This window comes from Carassius carassius, chromosome 10 (assembly GCF_963082965.1).
Source record: "Carassius carassius chromosome 10, fCarCar2.1, whole genome shotgun sequence".
Lineage (NCBI taxonomy): Eukaryota > Metazoa > Chordata > Actinopteri > Cypriniformes > Cyprinidae > Carassius > Carassius carassius.
The window spans coordinates 21,046,199-21,053,106 of NC_081764.1; the positions used below are offsets into that span (position 1 = coordinate 21,046,199).

General features: G+C 39.6%; 1 pseudogene; it reads right to left on the reverse strand.

Moving 5' to 3' along the window:
* Positions 1 to 4,012: 4,012 nt before the first annotated feature.
* On the reverse strand, positions 4,013 to 5,948 carry LOC132152317 (general transcription factor II-I repeat domain-containing protein 2-like; annotated as a pseudogene).
* Positions 5,949 to 6,908: the final 960 nt, after the last annotated feature.

Here is a 6,908-nt window from a genome sequence, read left to right on the forward strand (position 1 = left end):
CCATGTTTTATCATTCTCAGGGATATCAAAGCCAACCATGAGGGGCAGAAGTCTAATAAGCGCCCAATTCTCATGTGCATTACCCCCAATGGTACCTTTTGAGGCAAATGTGCCTGGGATGATTTGAGGCTGATCAACTTTGTCTGAGAATTTGTAAGGAAACTGCTTGATAGCTTGATTCAGGGATTCAAGAGAGATTAATTTCCTTGAGACCAAATCATTAATGCACAAGGACATTTCAATAGGGATGACACCCTCCATAAGGTCGTGCATTAGGTCAGGTGGAAAACCACCAACTGTGTGAAAATGTTCCAACCTTTCACTTAAAACACAGCCACCTTTTACACCATATTGCTTTACCAAACTCGCATCGTGTAACACTTCAGCCACATGCCTGTCATGCTCCTGCTTGGTTCTCAGTTCAAATGCTCCCGACCGGATTTCACTCCTCGTTGCTAAGCAGAACCGACAAGGGTGCTCAACAGTGAAACTCTCCTGTAGTCCTGCGAAAGAATGAGCACCTAGATTATCAGATGACACAAAAAGTACACTTCCTTTCACACATTCTCCTAACTGTTCAATGTATAAACCATGCTTTTCAAGAGTTTCAAGGTCCTGAACAAGTGGGCGCAAGATGTCTGTGTAACCATGTTGTTTTACTGCAGTAGCTCTGCATAAAATTGCTAGCTGAATTGACTGAAGTAATGAACGATCTTTTGAGGGAAGATTAGCTAGAACCCAATAGAGAGCGAACATTTTGTGTTTTTTTCTAGAAGTGCCAAGGGGATTGGCCAGCTCAAATTCATCAACATAAAGACCCAGAACAATCCTGAAGGTCTCAGTGATGAAAAAGTCATTTTCTTGATAGTGGGTGCCATCTCGATAAGTCTTGAATTCATTAACTGATCGATCATTGCAAAGGACCCTATTTAGAATGTCAGGCCTGTTTAGAATTTTCTGCAACATTTCCAGAATTGGCACATAAGAGACTGAGTGTGCATCAAGCTTGTATTCAATTGGCATGACAATCGGAAATTCCCTCTGAAATTATGATGCTCTTCTGCTTATTGTGGAAAGAGGCTCGCCATCTTTGGTCATTGTCAAGATTGGGTCACTTTCTTTTACTGCATTCACAATTTTTCTAACTAATGAATCACAGCCACTCAGTCCATGTTCAAGGAGAATTTGCTGAATTGCATGATAGACAAGGGGTTCTGAAAAAAGTAAAATTTGATTTATTTGTTGAATTATTTCCTGTGCAGCCGAATCAGAAACATGCAAAATTGCCTGCATTTTAAGAAATAGTGAGGCTAAATTGTGCTCCAATTGATGATGCAATTGATCAAGGTTTTCATTCTCTATATTATTTTCCTCCAAATGTTCATCTACAGGATCAGGGCTCAAAGGTTCTTCTTGTTGCACATTATCTACACTGTGAGAAGCAATGTGCAAGAGAACCTCAGATTTCAATTGTCTTTGATCATGTGCTCCATGATCTCTACATTTATGTGAATTAAATGTAGAGTAGACATTGCTCTCAAAATTGCAATTGTTGTATGGACACTGCACTGTTTCATGATTTTTTAGATGCTGCCGTAAATGAGAAAAAAAAAAAATTGACAGGGCTCCTCAAAACTGCAAAGTGGGCAGTTAAATATCAAAGGGATGTTATCACATGGACTGGATTGGCTACCATGTGCTTGATGTGAATGATTTTTTGTTAAGTGCACCTTTAGTGCATTAAATGATTTAAATGAACAAAACAATCTGTGTAGAGACATGGAATCGGAGTACTTCTAGAGTAGCTTCCATGTTTTAATCCGTAGTGTTTCAACAGCGGAGCCCTCTTTTCACACGAAAACAAGCAGAACTTGCACGTCCACTGCATGAATTTAAGTCACAAAAATAAGCATACACAAAATAAAAAGACAAAATAAGGTAGTAATTGCTTGTTAGTTACGCCATCTTAATTTATCGTGTTGTTAATTTCCACGTGAACGACACGTGAGCATCGAACATTCTAGAAAATTGTTTCGTTAAGGCCGCACAGGTTTTTACATCTTAATAAACCCCGAACTTATTACCGATTAAAACAGCTTATAAACTGTAACGTTACATAAAAACAGTGTTCAGTAAAAAACGATTTTTGCGAACTAGTAAAAGCCACTGGTCTCATTCGACATAAAACTACTTTAGTGTGCCTTTTCCTCTTACTGTACAATGAGCAAATTACATTTTTATAGTTTTTATACAAAATGCATTAAGATTTATAAGTATTTATTCAAGTGCATACCTAACTTTACTGCCTCATCCCGATCACGAGCTTAAATTCTTCGTCGATGTCGTCTTCTTCAAACACACACCATCCCATTGCGCATGCGCGAGACGAAAATGCATTTAAGAAATTAAAGTAGACTATTAGAAGAGTTGTTTTGTCTTATGCTGAAACTTACCCAACGGCCAGTAACTATATCAAGCTCGGTTAATAAAAAATATAATAGACTGTGAAGCAGCAGCAGCTGATGGGCTTGCAAATAAGCTTTAATCTTCCCAGTTATTTTATGGCACGAAGGAAAAAAGGTTCAGAATCTATAAATAAATGCATACACAAGCACACGTGTGAGTGTGTGTGTGTTTATACGCAATACAATGACATCAAGGTTTATAAATGGTTGTTCAAGAGCATACCTAGTTTTGCTGCCTCATCCCGAACACGAGCTGAAGTTCTTCTTCTTCGTCGTCGTTGTCGTCTTCTTCAAACACACACCATCCCATTGCGCATGCGTGATTCGAAAATGCATTTAAGAAATTAAAGTAGCCGATTAGAAGAGTAGTTTTGTCTTATGCTGAAACTTACCCAATGGCCAGTAACTATATCAAGCTCTATAAATAAAAAATATAATAGATTGTGAAGCAGCAGCAGCTGATGGGCTTGCAAATAAGCTTTAATCTTCCCAGTTATTTTATATAGCGCGAAGGAAAAAAAGATTCAGAACCTATAAATAAATGCATACACAAGCACACGTGTGTGTGTGTGTGTGCGTCTATATATATATATATATATATATATATATATATATATATATATATATATATATATAAATAATTGTAGGGCATTTACTAAAAAAACTATTATTCATCACTATTATTATTATTACTATGCAAATTCTGTGCTCCAGAAATTTGCAACAGCGTGAACATGCCTTTAGTACAATACACAAATTTAGTTAATTTTAATTCAACAAATTTTACAAAGTAAGTTAAATTCACTAGTTTTTCTTAAGTAGAATCAGCAATTACTTTTTACAGTGTATATTCACACACACACACATTACCCAAAACTGTGTTAAATACTTAATCGAGCAAATTTAAAGAATACTGACATATATAAACACGGTAAAGCAGAGAACAAAAAGAGCTCGCCAACTTTACAGCAGTACTGTTTGCAAAAAAAAAAAAAAAACAGACACTCACACAATCACGCAGGACAATACGATACGAATTGTGATGTTAAAAATGAAACTGTGGTTCAGAACAACACGCACAAATCGTGGAAAGATAAAAAGAAAACATTTTATTTCTGCTACAACTAAGGCTCGAGCTAATTTTTGTTTGGTCTGGTTTCAGAGTCGGACTACTACAGTGAAAAACGCTTTAGACAGTACGTGTCTTCACAATGTAGTAATGCGGTGTTAAACATGTGGAACAGTAACAAAACACTATTCAACATAAACTAGAACCCAAAACTCTAATGTAACTGCGAGCTAGTTTCACATCATGTAGATCAGGGGTCTCAAACTCAAATTGGCTGGGGGCCATTGATGTGATTGACACCTCATAGGAGGGCCATTTTAACATTCAAGCACAACAAGAAAGTGGAAATTTTTAAAACATTATTTTTTAATTTACTTCAAATTACATTGCTAAAATATTTTTGTCAAACTTAACAAAAGAATTTAAACAGCATTGTCTCTATTATTGTTATAACAGTATATATATTAGTTTTAACAGGTAGTGCAAATATTTTTCCCTTTCTTTATTTTGACTTAACTCAAAAAAACCTAGCGATCAACTAACAACATTGCACTGAACAAATGCAAACCCTGAATACATTTGTACACCATTCTATTTCTTGCCAGACACCTGGCAGCGCTTCTGCTCACACAACTGAGCCACATTTGCCCTGATGGAGGTCACAGTTGAAACTCTGAGTACAGCTTCAAGATGGGCATCACTAAGCCTGGACCTGTACTTGCATTTATTGAAGTTCATAGTTGAGAAAAGTTTCTCACACAGATATGTGCTTCCAAAAAGGCACATTACCCGACTGAACACTTTGGACAGCTCTGGGAAGAATGGAGGTAATTCTCTTAAAAACTGTCCAGTCTTGTCTGCTTGTCCTTGTGCCACTCTGAATTTAGTTTTTAGCTCACTGTTGCACTGCAAGTCAATAAGTTCCATTTGCAAAAGATTTGGGACACTCTCCACATCAGCTGAGAAGGGGTCGGCAAACAGCTGGAAAGTGTCATGATGTGCCTTGAAGTCAGCAAAACGTTGATCAAATTCCTGCAGTAGGTTTTCAATGGCAGAGGCATATTCATCACCACTGAATGCTGTGCCCTCCTCCGCAAGAGATCTGCATGTTGGGAAATGACTAAGGTTTTTTACAGAAAGCTGAGTTTTCCACAATCTTAGTTTTGTGGAGAAGGCTTTCACACTGTCATACGCTGCCGTGATGTGCTGACCTGGGCCCTGGAGCTTCAGGTTAAGGACATTAAGCTCCTGTGTTATGTCAACTAAGAATGCAAGGTCCATGACCCATTTAGGATCATCAAATTCAGGAACATCCATTCTGCCATCTTCCATGAATCTCTTCACCTCTGATCTTAACTCAAAGAATCTCCTCAGAACATTCCCCCTGCTGAGCCAGCGGACCTCAGTAAAATAAAGTACATCACCATATGTTGACTCAATTTCTTCTAAAAAGGCCAGAAACTGGCGATGCTGTAAACTCCTAGACCTGATGTAATTTATACATTTCAGGACAACAGACATGACATGTTCATATTTCAAGCATTTGCTGCACAGTGCCTGTTGGTGTATAATGCAGTGCAGAACAACTGCTGCATCTGCATTTTCCTCTTCTAACTTTCTTTGTACTAGTGCTACCAGTCCATTTTTTTCCCTGTCATAGACGGGGCACCATCAGTGGTAATGCCGACCAGCCTGTTCCACGGCAAACCAGCGCGCTCAATGGCGTCACACAGCTGCTGAAATATATCTTTGGCTGTGGTACGGCCGTGCATTGGACACAAACTCAGCAACTCTGTCACTTCAAATTGGTCATTAATACCCCTGATGAAAATTGCTAACTGAGCACTGTCTGTTATGTCTGTGCTTTCGTCAAGCGCCACAGAATATGCTGTGAAACATTTTCAATTTGCTGCGTAACTGATCATAAATGTCACTGGATAACGCGCTGATCCGCTCTGCCACTGTGTTCGCCGACAAAGATAGATTGATGAACAAGTTTTTCTTTTCTGGACAAAGAATATCAGCGACTTTCTGCATGCAATCCTTTATAAACTGCCCTTCTGTGAATGGCTTTCCCGCTTTAGCGATCAACTCACTCACCACACAACTTGCCTCAACTGCAGCATCAGCATCCTTTTTGGCTTTATGGAAAAGGTTTTGCTGGGACGTTAGCTCTCTCTGCAACAGCGTGGCTCGTCTTTTTCTCTCCTCTTCCTGGTACTTATCATACTGTTCTCCATGTTTAGTAGAGTAATGACGCTTGAGATTATTTTCCTTTAGAACGGCGACTTTTTCTTTGCATATCAGACAGGTAGCATTTCCATTAAACTCCACAAAAAATACTGCAAAGTCCATCTTTCTTGAAACTGTCTGTGTTCTTCATCAGCTTTCCTTTTCGGTTTGGAAAGAGACATCTTTTCATTCGCACTTCGCAGCCAAACAACATAAACGAATGCCCCGAAACCAGCGGTTTTTAAATCTGTCTGCATGCGCATTTTTTTTTTTGAGACAACTAGAAAATAATAATAATAATAATAATAATAATAATAATAAAATTAATTTAGCGGGCCGGATTATGTTTTATTTTTGACATCAGTGGCGGGCCGGGTGGAGGGGGAAGGGGGGCCTTAAATGGCCCGCGGGCCGCCAGTTTGAGACACCTGATGTAGATTATCTCAGTAATGAAATCTCGGCTCACTTGCATTTTCTGGCTAACAGGTGAAATGTGGACCGATGCTAACGTACTCGGTTACTAAACGTAACCTCGGTTCTCTCTAGAAGAGCGAACGAGTACTGCGTCTTAGCTAAGACGCTACGGGAAAAGTCTCTTTTCACGAAGTACTGAAGCAAAAAATTATCCTTAATTTTGTATTTTTGTAAAGCGCATTTGCAGCAGTACACAGCCATTCGCTTCGCGCCCTTCTTGCCACTTCCCGCCGAAACAGGTGTGGCCCAACCTATAAAAGGAGCTCGAAAAGGCTGACTCACCTGATTTATTTCATCGCCGAAGCGAACCATAGTGAATCGTGCGCACGGCAGAGAACGCAGTACTCGTTCGCTCTTCTAGAGAGAACCGAGGTTAAGTTTAGTAACCGAGTACGTTCTCTTACGAGAGCTCTCTCGTACTGCGTCTTAGCTAAGACGCTACGGGAACCCAATGTAAAACGCCGTGCGCGCAGGGATCACACACCAATAAACCTGAAGCAACGCCCAAGATTTACAGTGCACAGTCACCTGAGGGACTCACAGAGAGTCCAGGACAGAAAAGGGAAAAAGCCCTCCGTCCCATATCTAGCAGCATCCGTAGATGCGGCAATATGAAGTCACACAGCCGAGGCAAGGCCTGACCAATTTGGCAATGCGGGTCTTACGCA